At 42.8% G+C, this 16,630-nt stretch overlaps 2 pseudogenes across 2 annotated transcripts; both read left to right on the plus strand.

The window, feature by feature from the left end:
* Nucleotides 1–2,210: 2,210 nt before the first annotated feature.
* On the plus strand, nucleotides 2,211–14,907 carry LOC116561226 (annotated as a pseudogene). Its single transcript, XR_004273342.1, has 2 exons — nucleotides 2,211–3,392; nucleotides 14,897–14,907. The product of XR_004273342.1 is annotated as a heat shock protein HSP 90-beta pseudogene (transcript).
* On the plus strand, nucleotides 3,392–5,565 carry LOC116561005 (annotated as a pseudogene). Its single transcript, XR_004273253.1, has 2 exons — nucleotides 3,392–3,528; nucleotides 4,363–5,565. The product of XR_004273253.1 is annotated as a heat shock protein HSP 90-beta-like (transcript).
* Nucleotides 14,908–16,630: the final 1,723 nt, after the last annotated feature.

Below are 16,630 nucleotides of genomic sequence, written 5' to 3' on the forward strand. Positions count from 1 at the left end.
CCCCCGTGTGCCTTTTAGAGCTCCCACAAAGGACTACTAGTGTCATATTTGCCCAAAGTGAAAGCACAACATGAGATTCTTGTGGTGATCTGTATTCTCCTCCCTCTCTCTTTCTCTTCTCCCCTTGTTTCCCCACCCGCTCAGTCATCAATGAGTACTGTTCTGTTCCCACCCTAATAACTACAAATGACATCAATGTCCAGCATGGAGCAAAGGTCAAACAGCTCTCCTGTATTATTTATTTTTCTACAAAGATTGCAGGATTTATGTGGCAACAAAGGTTAATGAACTGGACAACAAATCCAAATTTGTAAATTTTGAGAACAGAGAGATTAAAACACAGTGCCCATGAGAAAAAAAATATGTAATTGTTTCAAGCCTTGAAAAAGAAGTAGTTTTTGCTGTGGCGATTGTTGCGTCGCAACTCCACTCAACAGGCAAATAACAACAGATTCCTGAGGGAATGTGATAGGCTTTTCCTGTGATAGGCTTTGAATCAAGTGAGTACAGGTCATGGATTTCCAAATATTTTTCTAGCATGTCCATTTCCTTCAAAGAGATCCATCTCTCTGCTGTTGCCACAGCTGCTGGGTTCTCAAAACAGAAAGAGGGAGAGAGGCTCCTGCAGCTTCCCCAGGAATATCAACCCCTCCCCCTACACATCTTCATAAAACATTCAGATACCTCTCTGCTCAATTATCTGTGCATTCAGCACTGCACACTAACTCTCCTAACCAGATGTTATCACAAATAACCTCGATGGCACCATTATGACAGAGTAGGACAAGGCATGGGGACCCAGCCAGGACTGTGTAATAGGGTTTTGACAATAAAGAGGGTTTTGGCCTGTCTTGATGTCAGGAGTGATTATTTCTACTAATAATAGCTATTGTTTATTAAATTGCCACCAGGTGCCAGCTGCTTTATATATGAAATAATGATGACAAGTGGTCACATTTATTGAGTTGCTCATTATATGCTAGGTACTGTTACAGATTTGTAAAATGTATTTTCTCATTTAATCCCTACTCTCCCCAACTACACTATGGACTAAATACTAATTTTTTTAGCGCTAGTAAATATACAAGGAAACTGAGGTGCCGACAGCTTAAATGACCTGCCAAGGTCACACAAGTAGTAAATGCTGGAGCTGGGACATGAAGCCTGGAAATTCAACTCCAAAACCACACCCTTAACCATCACGTTAAATTATCTTCCTGGTTCAGTTACCTTTAATCCTCATCAAAGCTCTACTTTTTTTTTTTTTCTTTTTTTTTTTTTTTTTTTGAGACGGAGTTTCGCTCTTGTTACCCAGGCTGGAGTGCAATGGCGGGATCTCGGCTCACCGCAGCCTCCACCTCCTGGGTTCAGGCAATTCTCCTGCCTCAGCCTCCTGAGTAGCTGGGATTACAGGCACGCGCCACCATGCCCAGCTAATTTTTTGTATTTTTTTAGTAGAGACGGGGTTTCACCATGTTGACCAGGATGGTCTCGATCTCTTGACCTCGTGATCCACCCGCCTCGACCTCCCAAAGTGCTGGGATTACAGGGTTGAGCCACCACGCCCGGCCAAAGCTCTAGTTTTATACCCAGTTCAGATGGGAAAACTGAGGTTCAGAGTTGTTAATTAATATAGGTAGTAGCTGGTTTCTGTTGAGGGTCATGAAACACCAAAGCCTGGGATGTGGGGTACAGAGCCCTATCACCCCAGAAACTTCTGTGGCTGTCTGGCCTTGACAAAGCAGTTAAGTCACTACAGTTTTCTTCAGAAGCTTCTACCTTCTCTCTTTCCCATGTTTGATCCCCTTTCCATCTCTGAACTCTTCCTGAGGCCCATCTCCCCCTGCCACCCACCCCCGACCCTACCATTATAAAACTCTTGTCTCCTTTCTAGAGGGGCCTCTATAAGATAACTCACAAATTAGCCCTTGCTACTTTTCCATGGTATAATATAGCAGTTTACAGTGCTGACTCTGCTGAAAATGCAAGTCTCAGCCCACAGACACAGTGGTCCTGACCCGGTAAAACTGGGTGGGACCTAGGGATCTGCGTTTATCAGTAAGCATCCCATAATTCAGCTGTGGGCAGCTCAGCTTGATTGACTCTCATCCAGTATGTCCGTATCTTCTGGCAGCAGATTTGCATCATAGAGAGGGATTCTATGGTGGAAATTTCAGGCCTGGGGAAGTGAGACGTTTTAGAGCAAAAAGGCCGCTCTCAAGTCACTCTGGCGCTGCTCTTGTGCCGTGTGTGTGTTGGACAGCCAGCCCACTTTGCTTTCTAATACCTGTGAGCCTTTTCTTTTCAAGATGCCTGAGGAAGTGTACCATGGAGAGGAGGAGGTGGAGACTTTTGCTTTTCAGGCAGAAATTGCCCAACTCATGTCTCTGATCATCAATACCTTCTATTCCAAAAAGGAGATTTTCCTTCGGGAGTTGATCTCTAATGCTTCTGATGCCTTGGACAAGATTCGCTATGAGAGCCTGACAGACTCTTCCAAGTTGGACAGTGGTAAAGAGCTGAAAATTGACATCATCCCCAACCCTCAGGAACGTACCTTGACTTTGGTAGACACAGGCATTGACATGACCAAAGCACATCTCATAAATAATTTGGGAACCATCGCCAAGGCTGGTACTAAAGCACTCATGGAGGCTCTTCAGGCTGGTGCAGACATCTCCATGACTGGGCAATTTGGTGTTGACTTTTATTCTGCCTACCTGGTGGCAGAGAAAGTGGTTGTGATCACAAAGCACAACGATGATGAACAGTATGCCTGGGAGTCTTCTGCTGGAGGTTCCTTCACTGTGCGTGCTGACCATGGTGAGCCCATTGGCAGGGGTACCAAAGTGACCCTCCACCTTAAAGAAGATCAGAGTACTCAGAAGAAAGGCAGGTCAAAGAAGTAGTGAAGAAGCACTCTCAGTTCATAGGCTATCCTATCACCCTTTATTTGGAGAAGGAACGAGGGAAGGAAATTAGTGATGGTGAGGGAGAGGAAGAGAAAGGTGAGAAAGATAAAGATGATGAAGAAAAGCCCAAGACTGAAGATGCGGGTTCAGATGAGGAGGATGGTAGCGGTAACGATAAGAAGAAGGAAACTAAGAAGATCAAAGAGAAATACATTGATCAGGAAGAACTAAACAAGACCAGGCCTATTTGGACTAGAAACCCTGATGACATCACTCAAGAGGAGTATGGAGAATTCTACAAAAGCCTCACCAATGACTGGGAAGACCACTTGGCAGTCAAGCACTTTTCTGCAGAAGGTCAGTTGGAATTCAGGGCATTGCTATTCATTCCTCGTCGGGCTCCCTTTGACCTTTTTGAGAACAAGAAGAAAAAGAACAACATCAAACTCTATGTCCATTGTGTATTCATCATGGACAGCTGTGATGAGTTGATACCAGAGTATCTCAACTTTATCCGTGGTATGGTGGACTCTGAGGATTTGCCTCTGAACATCTCCTGAGAAATGCTCCAGCAGAGCAAAATCCTGAAAGTCATTCGCAAAAACATTGTTAAGAAGTGCCTTGACCAACAAACATATGAAAAAATGCTCATCATCACTGGTCATCAGAGAAATGCAAATCAAAACTACATTGAGATACCATCTCACGCCGGTAAGAATGGCGAACATTAAAAAATCTGGAGACAACAGATGCTGGAGAGGATGTGGAGAAATAGGAACACTTTTGCACTGTTGGTGGGAGTGTAAATTAGTTCAATCATTGTGGAAGACAGTGTGGCGATTCCTCAAGGACCTAGAAATAGAAATTCCATTTGACCCAGCAATCCCATTACTGGGTATATATCCAAAGGATTACAAATCGTTCTACTATAAGGACACGTGTACACGAATGTTCATTGCAGCACTGTTTACAATAGCAAAGACCTGGAACCAACCCAAATGCCCATCGACGATAGACTGGATAGGGAAAATGTGGCACATATACACCATGGAATATTATGCAGCCATCAAAAACGATGAGTTTGTGTCCTTTGTAGGGACATGGATGAACCTGGAAACCATCATTCTCAGCAAACTGACAGAAGAGCAGAAGATCAAACACCGCATGTTCTCACTCATACACGGGTGTTGAACAATGAGAACACATGGACACAGGGAGGGGAGCACTACACACTGGGGTCAGTTGGGGGGAAATAGGGGAGGGACGGTGGGGGGTGGGGAGCTGGGGAGAGATAGCAAGGGGAGAAATGCCAGATGTAGGTGATGGGGAGGAAGGCAGCAAATCACACTGCCACGTGTGTTCCTATGCAACAATTTTGCATGTTCTTCACATGTACCCCAAAACCTAAAATGCAATAAAATAAAAATAAATTAAAAAAAAAAAAAAAGAAGTGCCTTGAGCTCTTCTCTGAGCTGGCGGAAGACAAGGAGAATTACAAGAAATTCTATGAGGCATTCTTTAAAAATCTCAAGCTTGGAATTCATGAGGATTCCACTAACCGACGCCACCTGTCTGAGCTGCTGCGCTATCCCACCTCCCAGTCTGGAGATGAGATGACATCTCTGTCAGAGTATGTTTCTCGCATGGAGACACAGAAGTCCATCTATTACATCACTGGTGAGAGCAAAGAGCAGGTGGCCGACTCAGCTTTTGTGGAGCAAGTGCGGAAGAAGGGCTTCGAGGTGGTATATATGACTGAGCCCATTGATGAATACTGTGTGCAGCAGCTAAAGGAGTTTGATGGGAAGAGCCTAGTCTCAGTTACCAATGAGGGTCTGGAGCTACCGGAGGATGAGGAGGAAAAGAAGAAAACGGAAGAGAGCAAGGCAAAGTTTGAGAACCTCTGCAAGCTCATGAAAGAAATCTTAGATAAGAAGGTTGAGAAGGTGACAATCTCCAATAGGCTTGTGTCTTCACCCTGCTGCATTGTGACCAGCACCTACGGCTGGACAGCCAATATGGGGCAGATCATGAAAGCCCAGGCAGTTCGGGACAACTCCATCATGGGCTACACGATGGCCAAAAAGCGCCTGGAGATCAACCCTGACCACCCATTGTGGAGATGCTGCAGCAGAAGGCTGAGGCAGGCAAGAATGAGAAGGGAGTCAAGGACCTTGTGGTGCTGCTGTTTGAAACCTCCCTGCTCTCTTCTGGCTTTTCCCTTGAGGATCCCCCGACCTACTCCAACCGCATCTACCGCATGATCAAGTTAGGTCTAGGTATCGATGAAGATGAAGTGGCAGCAGAGGAACCCAGTGCTGCAGCTTCTGATGAGATCCCTCCTCTTGAGGGTGATGAGGATGTGTCTCACATGGAAGTAGTAGATTAGGAGTTCATAGTTGGAAAACTGCCCTGGTATAGTGTCCTCATGGCTCCCCCTGCAGCCTTGAGTGCCCCGACCCACCTGGCTCCCCCTGCTGATGTCTAGTGTTTTTTTTCTCTCCTGTCCTTCAGTTGAAGGCAGGAAACAAGGGTGTCAAGCCCCTATTCTTTCCCTACTCTGACAGCAGGATTGGATGTTGTGTATTGTGGTTTTTTATTTTGTTTGTTCATTTTGTTCTGAAATTAAAGTATGCAAAATAAAGAAAAGAAAAAGCCTTTGAGTTTTGGGTTTTTTTCTTTTTCCTTTTTTTTTTTTTTTTTTTGAGACAGAGTCTTGCTCGCTCAGGTGCTCAGCCTGGAAAGCAATGTCGAAATCTCGGCTCACTGCAATTTCCACCTCCCAGGTTGAAGCAATTCTCCTGCCTCAGCCTCCCGAGTAGCTGGGACTACAGGCGTGGGCTACCACACCCAGCTAACTTTTGTATTTTTATTAGAGACAGGGTTTCACCATTCTGGCCAGGCTGGTCTTGAACTCCTGATCTCAGGTGATCCTCCCGCCTCGGCCTCCCAAACTGCTGAGATTATAGGCATGAACCACCATGCCTGGACAAACTTTGGATTTTGTTTCCTCTAGCTATCATATTGGTCAGATTTGGGTATAAATTTTACTGATGTAGATTGTAAAGCAAGGGCCCTTCAAATACTCTTCTCTTAAATTTAAATAATTGGTCTTTTTAAAAGACAGAACAAAATCAAAACCTCCAGTTTATTACTACAAAGCTTACTAAATTAATAACCTTTCCTTTATTTGGTCATTAAATATATGCATACATCCCATATGTGACATAAACAGTACTGGAGTTCCTCCTTCCTTTTATGCTATAAACCGAAACCAGGCTTCTTTCCCAGGTGTTTCAAAGGGGGTGTCCTGAGGAATAATGCATAGTTTTTAAATACACAATTTCCTTTTTTTTGAGACAGAGTCTTGCCCCGTCACCCAAGCTGGAGTACAATGGCACGATCTCGGCTCACTGCAACCTCTACCTCCCAGGTTCAAACAATTCTCCTGCCTCAGCCTCCAAAGTAGCTTGGACTACAGGTGTTCAGCCCAGCTAATTTTTGTATTTTTAGTAGAGATGGGGTTTCACCATGTTGGCCAGGCTGGTCTTGAACTCCTCCTGCCCTTGTAAATCTGCCCACCTCGGCCTCCAAAAAAGACACAATTTATTTAACAATACCTTAAAAGTTATGTTTTGAAAGAATTGAGTATTTATCTCTGTAGTATTTCTTCCAATAAGATTCAAGATGATAAAGTTAAAACTACTAATGATAAGAAAATATATAGAAAGTAGAAAAACTAGAGGATTATTTTTTAAGCCTCAGAAGGTTGAACATGAAGCATTTTGAACCATTAGACACCACACAAGGATGAAGAGTCCCACCCCAAGGGGACTTAACAGTGGGCAGAGACAACCATAATGTCATAAATAAATTAAGCCAGAAGAAATATGAATGTATGCCCTACCTCTTACTTTAAGTGCAGAGCTTTCTTGCAAAATTCTTATTAGTAATAAATTCCCTTTGCTACCATGGTGACCTTACAGTTTAAAATGTTCCGTTCTTTTTTCCAGCCAACTTTGGATGTGTTCTGAAGGTTTTATCTGAACTTTTTTTTCCAGATACTGTACTCTTCTGGTTTGCATTTGCATAGTCATTTGCATAATGTTATTCCTGATAAAGCTCTGGTTCTCTGAAGAAGAAAATTAGCAATTATTATTTTGCCATGGAATGAATGATAGCTCAGGGTGTTAGCTACCAACCTCATTTAAAAACTTTTGAAACAGGGCATAAAAATAATATGAAGACATGTGGGATTAAAAAAATTGCCATCCCACCAAGCATGGCACAGGCTTCTCTTGCAGTAATTAAGGGTGTCCACGGAAGGTCTGGAGGGAGGGCTAGAGGGGCCAAGTTTTCAGTTGCTAGAAGGGCAAAAAGAGCAGGCAAATTATTCGGAGCAAACCATTTAATGAAGGCTTTGTTAGCATGTAGGGCTGCCATGCTGTATGACAGCTGGCACTTAAGAGTCTCATTATTAAGGCAACGTAATTCTGTCCATCTGCAAGCTTGGGAAAAGGGCAGTAATGGCTCACTATGGCCCAGAGCAACAGTGGCTCTAATTACAATTTTCCCTACTCAAAGACACTGTACATAGATGCTACCCACACCCATACAGGCACCCACTGTTGTTTAGAGTAAGGGAGGACATTTCTTCATCTCAACACTTCTCTTAGATGACTCCACATTTTCTTCCAGCCATTAGGGAAGACCCCTCTTGTTCCTGAGAAAGAAGTGTCCAGCTGCGCATTCTCCCCAGGGTTATGGTAACAGCGCATCAAGTCTCATCATTAACAGGACTGCCACAGAAAACAGGGTGAGGGAGAGGGCTTCCAGCAGAAGCTCATCAGTGTCATCTCACACATCCAAAATATTAAACAACCTTAGCATTTTTTAGTGGGTTGAAAAGGTCAACGGTCACTAGCACTGATTTATTTATAGGATAATAGCAAAGTCTTTCATAAGAGGACCCTGACAAATTTAAATTTTGTCTTATAACTGAAGTTATAGAACAGTCAGAACATAAAAATAAAGAAAAAAGAAAAAACTCTACTTCTATTACTCAGAGAAAAACAATACCCATATAAAATCCTTTTATTCCATGTGAGATATATATATATATATATATATATATTTGTTGATATCTACAGATATATACCATGATACTGATTTACAGCCTGCTTTTTCCCATAAATATTCTGCTAACATATTTTCCTTGTTATTTAATATTTGACACTACAATATGGTTTTTAATGGCTGCCCAATATTTCAATTATGAAAATGTACAGGTTTTTTTTTGAGACAAGAGTGAGAAAACAGTTTCACTCTTGTTTCCGAAAAAAAGTTTCACTCTTGTCCCCCAGGATGAAGTGCAGTTGTGCAATCTCGGCTCACTGCAACCTCCACCTCCCGAGTTCAAGCGATTCACCTGCCTCAGCCTCCCAAGTAGCTGGGATTATAGGCACCTGCCACCATGGTTGGCTCATTTTTGTATTTTTAGTAGAGATGGGTTTTACCCTGTAGGCCAGGCTGGTCTCAAACTCCCAGGCTCAAGTGATCCTGCCACTTTGGCCTCCCAAAGTATTGGAATTATAGACGTGAGCCACCATGCCCAGCTTCTTTCTTAAACGTAAAAAGAGATAATCACAGCCACATAATATTCTAGTATTTCACTGACTGAAGACATTTCTAGAAACAGCTACTATTAATTTAGCAATACTTTTCAATGAATTTTTACTTTATTAATTACAATAGCATCTATACATATTTAACAGGTAGTCATACATACACAGAACTACAAAACCTATTTGATTCCCATATAATTCCCTATATCCTGTACCTTCCAGAGACTCCTCTCTGGGGATCTCTAACCCACAGGAGGGAGATATTTGGTTACACCACTTATCTGGGAAGAATCTTCCAAGTGTAGATGTAGAGGCCGGCATTAATATCTCCTCAGATTTTGGAACCACGGTGATATCGGCTCCTTAAAAGTCAAGTGTTAGGCCAGGCACCGTGGCTCAAGCCTATAATCCAGCACTTTGGGAGGCCGAGGCAGGCGGACCACTTGAGGTCAGGATTTCGAGACCAGCCTGCCCAACATGGAAAAACCCCATCTGTACTAAAAATACAAAAATTCGCTGGGTGTGGTGGTTCGTGCCTGTAATTCCAGTTACTAAGAAGGCTGAGGCAGGAGAATCACTTGAACCTGGAAGGCAGAGGTTGCAGTGAGCCGAGATCGTGCCACTGCACTCCAGCCTGGGCAAGAGTGAGACTCTGTCTCAAAAAAAAAAAAAAAAAAAATCAAGCGTAAATTTGTTGTCAATTTTCTGTATTTGTTCTTTTATAAAGTTTAAGAAAATTTCTTAAATCTCAGAGTTAGAAATTGCAATTTCGAACTGTGCATGTCAGAAGAGGTCATGGGATGGAAGGAAAGGAAGAAGCAAGTCTTCAGGTCCCGGTTAAGAGCCAAGTGCTCTGCTCGAAGCTTTCACACCTGGTATCACAGGTCCATGCATCTGCTTGTATGAACAGCTGATATTCAAGATCAATATTTTGCCTTAAAAACAAATGAAGAGTTTGTATGCACCAGAAAAATTCATCCATAGTCAGTTTTGAAAAAAAACAAAGAAGCTGGCTACCTCATTGACCCTGATGTGATTATTACATATTGTATTCCTGTATCAAAATCTCTCACATACTCCATAAATGGGTACACCTACTATATACCCATAAAAACTGTTTAAATAAAAAGTTAAAGAAAGAAGCTAGCCTCAGTCGGGTGTGGTGACTCATGCCTGTAATCCTAGCACTTGGAAGGCTGAGATGGGTGGATCACCTGAGGCCAGGAGTTCAAGACCAGCCTGGCCATCATGGTGCAACCCCATCTTTTTTTTAAAAAAAAAAAAAAAAAAAGAAGCTAGCCTCATGGCATAAGGCAAACTCAGCCTGGGTCTTCATTCTTACATCCAAGAGTTGAAGAATAATGCAGGAGTAAGAGGAAAATCAATTTTGAAGAAGGAAAACAACCACACAAATCTGTTTTAATTGTCCACATCAATTAAACTCAGCACATCACATTTATTTTGAGGTTTTGGCACATTTTATGCAATTTTACTACTTAAAATTCAAGAGGACAACTCATTGGCTATTTCAGCATTTAGTTATTTATAGGCACACAATAAAAATTAAATACTTGTCCAAAGTGACCCAAATGAATTTATAACAACTGCACAAATATCTTCCATTATCATCCAAAGTAGCAGGCCTATAAAATTTCATTTTATGTTTTTGAACGGGAATAGGATATAAATCATATTACAGTTTTTAAGAATTCATATTTAGATAGAATATATTTTCAAAAACATGAAAATGCTTCAGATATGTCGGCGGGGGGGAAGTACATAAAGCTGCTCAGTGACATGGTATTTATTTTAATTCTATCAATGCAACCCAGGTGTCAGCTGATACCTCTTGCCTTTAAGATTTAAATACAATTGTTTTCACATCTTTCCAAATTTCATGGGGAGCTTGAGATCGTCTCCAAAATTCCCGTGCATTCTGGGATGTACTTTGTCACTGTCACTTGTGGTACCAGGTTTCTTCTATTAAACTTGACCTCCTGCAAACATCGCCACCCTCGGCACTTCTCAACCCCCTTTGTCCACCTCGACCCAGATGTGGAATTCAGTCATTTTTATTGCCCCCAAATACATGAAGCATTAGGGTATGAGGCTAGACAATACAGAGTTGGGATGTCCAAGACGATCACATATCAGGAACACAAGCTGGAATGAAATTGTTTGTAAAAGTTCTCTCACTGCCCTACTGTCGGGATCTCTCGTATTGAATTCAGGCAGTAGCGTTCTGCCTGGCTGCTCTGCTCTCCCCTCATTGTCTCTCTTTCCTCTCTTCTCTTCTCTTCCCAAAGCTATACTCCTGTTCATTCCACATAGAGGGGAATTTCACTGTCTCTGCTGTTTCTTTCTAAATGTATTCTGGAACCTCATTGTCTGTATACTAGAGTCTCACTAAGCACTTTTCCAAAACAATGTATCATCTTCTTCCCCCACTTCACTTTATCCTCTCCCCCATTTCCTCTGCCCCTCCTCCCCCCTCCACACACACACATGCAAACGTGCACACATACACAGTGTGATAAATATTTTTTTGATTACATAAAATTACTTTTATAGTTAGAGAACATTATTTAAAATATGTATTTTGGAATAAAGACTTAATGGGCTTTCTTCTCTTTTTTGGTCTGGAGGCTGCTGGCAAAGTTGCTTGGGAAAGGCCCATTGTTAGAATGAATGTAGGGTCAGTAATAACACTGTTTATTCTTTGTAATTTCCTAATGCCAAGAAAGTTGCACTCTTACAAGGTTTGTTTTCTTCCTTTTTTTTTTTTTTTTAAACTAAGAGGTGTTTCAAAGTTCCTGTAGGTGTTGGGGGTGGTTATTTCTGCCAAGTTACATTCCAAATTGTTGAAAAGAGGTCTAGATTATAAACAGGATCCCCCAAAAATGGCCTTACAAAAAAGAAAACATATGTATATGTACTCACATATCCCAAACCGTATGTGTAACAGGTACTTTTGGTTGCCAACACAACAGCGACCTCCTAACTGCTCCTTTTTAAAAATAATGTCAGAGCCCTTATTTCATTCCTGAGGCAGTTCCCCTCCCATGTGATTCAGGGATAAATCTTGATTGGTCTGAGGCAATTGTGATGGCGCAGTTTTCCTTGCCAGCACATTTTAAGCATGTGTATGTGATCCAGTTCTGATCAATCGGCTATGAGCAAATTTTTGCTCAGGCATTGGGGAGGGTTGGACAGTGGTTTCTTTATTCTTGAGAAAAAAAAAGCTCAAAGAAGAGACTCCCGTCTACTTGTAGACATTTTCGTGTCTGCACAGAACACCTGGTGGTGCTGTGACAGTGTCTTATATCTGAGTATGGCCAGCGAGGGGATGAGACTGAAAAGATGAGACGGCAGAGTGAACACACAGAAAGAAAAATGGAATCCTTCATGACATCCTTCCACCTCTGAATTAACCAACCTTTGAGCTGCCTCAGCACTTTTTTTTTTTCTGAGAAAAAATAAATTGCTCTTCTTACTAAAGCAGGTGAGTTTGGATTTTTTGGCTTCTTGTGCCAAAAGCATCCTCCTGATATGCTGTAGTTCAAGTCCATTGACGAAAACTAAACCCCCTTAACACAATATTTATAGGAATTCGTGTGGACTTCTATCTCAGGGGCTGTCATGTTGTCATCAACATGATTAAAGATACCTCTTTCACCAACCCCTCCGGAATTGTTCTCTTTATGTTGTCTTCCTGGCAACTAATAACAGCTATTTTGGCTCAGAAAAATCAATAACTGGACCCTGTGTTTTTTCTCCATTGTACCAGACACTGTCTGGAAGAAGAAAGGTGCCATAGAGAAGATGGGTTGGTGACATCACTGGAATGGCTCCCCTTGACTCATAGCCAAATTTATGGGGAAAAGAATCACCAAAGCAGTCAAGGTTCTACAGTTTGATGGAGGTCACTAACAGCATCCATTTATTCTGTCTTGTATGTAGACCTAAATTCAGTTCAAAGATAGCAGAATGACATTTTATAGGAAATTGACAAAGACATCCTAGTGAATATTTAAGACTGACTTGTTTCAAAAATGCCTCTGTTACCCTACCCTTTCTTGCTATCCAGCCAAGGGGGTTTCCGGACCAGCAATGCAGCTTTGTCATGTCCTGATCGTGCTGGCTTGTAATATCTGTCTTACTAGCAACCCGTACGCAATAGAATGGGTGTGGCTAGAAGCAGTAATGGAGCAATCCTGACATGAGGCACTTTCCACACCTCCTGACAGCGGAGTCCCACCCCCCGTCTTGCAGCATAACTAATTTCTGTGTTATTTACCAAAAGTATTCTGTTTCAACATTTAATTTAACCTTGCAAATAATTTAAACAATATGATCCACCCCACATACGAGCTGATTATCCTTCAAAATATCACAAAAGGAAAAAATAAAAACCAAAACCCTATGGATTATTTACATCTCTCTCAGCTAATCTCCTGAAGGCCAGGATTTGAGAGAGCAATATGTGCTTATTATTCTTTGTTCCTATGTCTCCATTTAGGATCATTGATATTAATCCAATTTAAACTTCAGCAATTGGTTATGTGACCTTGAACAAATTGCTTAACCTCTTTAAGCCTCAGTTTCCTAGTAAAATTAGACTAATAATTTTACTGCAAAGAGTAAGATAATTTAAGTGACATGCTTGGCCTAATGCTTTGCGCAAAGCAAATGATAATAAATATTAGCTTGTTACTGGTGGAAGTTACCTGAGTTAATGGTGGCAAATCCCTACCGGTCTGTAGCAACCTCAATTCTTGCCTCCTCAAAAGAAAGAATTCAACTGAGGGGCATAAGGCAGAAAAAGAGACTGAGACAAGTTTCAGAGCAGGAGCGGAACTTTACTAAAAAAGCTTTAGAGCAGAAAGGAAAGTACACTTGGAAAAGATCCAAGCGGGCTACTTGGAGGTCAACTGATCCATTTGACCTTGAACCTAGGATTTCATATGCAGACTCACTTCTGGCATTGTGCGTCCTTTTGCCTTGATTCTTCCCTTAAGGTGAGCCTCCCACATGTGCAGTAACCTGCTAGCACCTGAGAGGTGAGCACGTGGTGTGTTTACTGGAGTTGTAAGCATGCTCACCTGAGACTTTCTTCCCTTTTCCAATGGAATTCCCTGAAGGTCATATTCCGCCATTTTGCCTCTTAAGGCGCCTGCTCGAGCCCACTTGACCAATTCCTGAAAGCTGCCCATTACCAGTGTCAGGTGTTTTTGTGTACAGGGAAACTGCCTCTCCCTGCCGCTGGCTCCAACCTTAGAGAGGCACTGTGACAGCTGCCTGGTGAGTGGGAGATGCCTTCTCCTGCCCTGCTGATGCCTGACTAGCCGCCTACTGTAACAAGCTATTGATGTCTTGTATCATTGTTGCTAACAATTCTGCAAAGAACTTTGGAGTCTGGCTGAAGAAACATGAATTTAGTTTTGTCATGGTCCTCCTTTTACCTTCCTTATGTAAACCAAAAATAAAATTCTAACCCCGCCCCCAACCATCTGAATGGCTTCCTCCTCAGCCAGGGTGCTCTTAAAATTTAACCTGAGAGACAGGTTCAGGCAATGACAGGAAGTGGGAGTCAGAAAGATTCATTCTACCTCTCCACGCATTAAACATCAACACAGCTCTCTAGTCTGATAGGAAGTATTTACAATTCATTCTCTCTGAAGCCTTCATCTGCATGATAAAATTTTGATCTCCACAACCTCTTATTAACCTAGACATTTCCTTTCTATTGATCCCAGGTCTAGATAAACTCAATCAATTGCCAACCAGAAAATTTTTAAATCTACCTGTAAACTGGAACCAGCCCCCTACCAAGTTCGAGTTGTCCTGCCCTTCTGGACTGAACCAATGTATTTCTTAAATGTATTTGACTGAAGTCTCTTGCTTCCCCCAAACATGTAAAACTAAGCTGCACCCCAACAACCTTGGGCACATGTTCTCAGGGTCTCCTGAGGGCTGCGTCATGGGCCATGGTCACTCATATTTGGCTCAGAATAAATGTCTTCAAATGTTTTACAAAACTGGACTCTTTTTGTAAACACTTAACCATAAACTGGAGAAGAAATTCAGTATAATATTGAAGAATTAAGTAAAACTAAATCTTTAAGCACTAGATTTTACAGGCAGAATTTTGGTACTATAAAGGGTTACACTGAAAGTTTATTTCTAAATATTTGTTCAATTCCGAAAATTAAAGCTTTTTCTTTGATAATTACAATACTGCTGTCTTTTCTTGCACAAAGACAGACAACGGAGAGACAAGAAGTCCCCATAAGTTTTCCTCTTATTTTACCAAACCCTGTGCAACCAAGAGGTGGAATTAATTCCACAAGAGGGAGATAGGTCCATGCTGAATTTCCTCAGGGAAAGCAAAAAAAAAAAAAAGAAAGAAAGAAAAGAAATGATGATTCTCTTCAAGGACTTCTTGAAATTTCCAAAGACATTTTAGATTTTGTCATATTTTTAAAGAGGTTAGTTTGTGTGCTCCTTCCTTTTTCTCTCACCTTTCAATGAGTTATTAGAGAAATGGGTCCTGTCTAAAGATAGCCAGAAATTGAAACCTGGCTCCCAAGCAGACCTTTCAACAAAGGCCACAGCCATCTCCCAATTGGCCTTTGCTCCTCCGACTTGACATGTGACACTGGTCCCACCAACCATCTCTCTCTGTGGCAACCAGCTTCTGTTTCTCCCCTTCGTTTTCTGGTCTCTCCCACAGTCAGCCCCCTCTCCTTCACCCTGGGACAGGAGACAGCCGAGGGACAGGAAGGCAGAGAGGGAAGAGCTGAAGCTGCGGCTGCTCTGGTGTGTTTCCACCAGATGCCTGGCAGCCTGTGGGCCTCCCAGCTGGCAAGGGAGTGAGGAGACCCAGAGTTCAGTGTGGGGAGGACAAGAGACCTACACGCAGTGGGATCCCAGGAGCTGAGCAATAACCCCACTTCTGGCTCAGCCTGCTGCGTTTGGCGTGTTTCCCCAACAGCTATAATTTGCTTTGTTTCTGCGCCAGAGTGGGCTTCCCCAGCATGGGAAAGGATTCATTTCTGGTTCATGCCCACAGTTTTCAGAAGCCCCACTACTTCAAGCTGCTGCGGTGTATGCGTCTCTGCTGAAGGATAATAAAGTCGTCTTTGGAAGGCGCCTTCCTGACTCAGCCACTTTCTACCTGTGCGGCTTTGGCCTCAGGTTCACCTTTTATTGTGTGGGGATGTTAACAGTCTGCAGAGTGTCAGAAGGATAAATGAGGCAGACCAGTCTGTGATTTTCAAATTGTGCCCTGAGGAGCCCCAAGGTTCTGGAGGACATATAAAAAGACAAAACAAAACAAAACAAAACAAAAACTGCTGTGGCAATGCAGGAGGAGCTCCAGCAGTTGGTTCAATATCACCCTCTTCACACACACACACTTTAATCACAATAGCTGATTGGCCTTGCCTAGAAGAGATTGACCCTCTCCAGATTACAATCTTCCTCTTCCTCCCTGCACTTTAGAGCTTGGGTTTCTAATCATTAGCCTTGTGCAGTTATTTTCAAATGAGGCTTCCCTGGAGCTGCACTGGGGTTTGGATCCCCAGCCTCAGATCTACTCCGCCCCCGCCCCTTAACCCCACAGGGCAGCTCCACTTCCTGTCTTATGTAATGCACTGTGGTTCTGAGTAGCATTGGTAGGGAGGCATCGATTTAATGCTCTCAGTCTGAGAAGCCCCTGGTGGAGGGCATCTGGAAACACTCAGGGGAGCAGTAGTGATGAGGCACGATGCCAAAAGGCATGAGGACTGTGAGCAAGAATTGGGTGGGGCTGGGGCTGCCTCTATCAATCAGCTTGCCAGCACAAGTGCTCCAAATACTTCTCAGTCCCAATACCTACTACTTGCCAATTGCCTGAGCCTGCTTGCTTTCTTGGTTTCTGCCAGTTTCAACAAGAAGGAAGAAGGAAGCTGTTCGGCTTAAGCCAGGACATCACATGTTGTGGGAGCAGCCGCCCAAGGAGGAGCCAATGCAGAAGCCAGGGTGGCAGAGTGCAGCTGTGCCCACAGCCAGCCCTGCCTCTGAGAGGGAATACAGCTGGCTAGTGTGACTGGT

Source organism: Sapajus apella, unplaced genomic scaffold, assembly GCF_009761245.1.
Source record: "Sapajus apella isolate SASKATOON/1434 unplaced genomic scaffold, GSC_monkey_1.0 scaffold28, whole genome shotgun sequence".
Classification (NCBI taxonomy): Eukaryota; Metazoa; Chordata; class Mammalia; order Primates; family Cebidae; genus Sapajus; species Sapajus apella.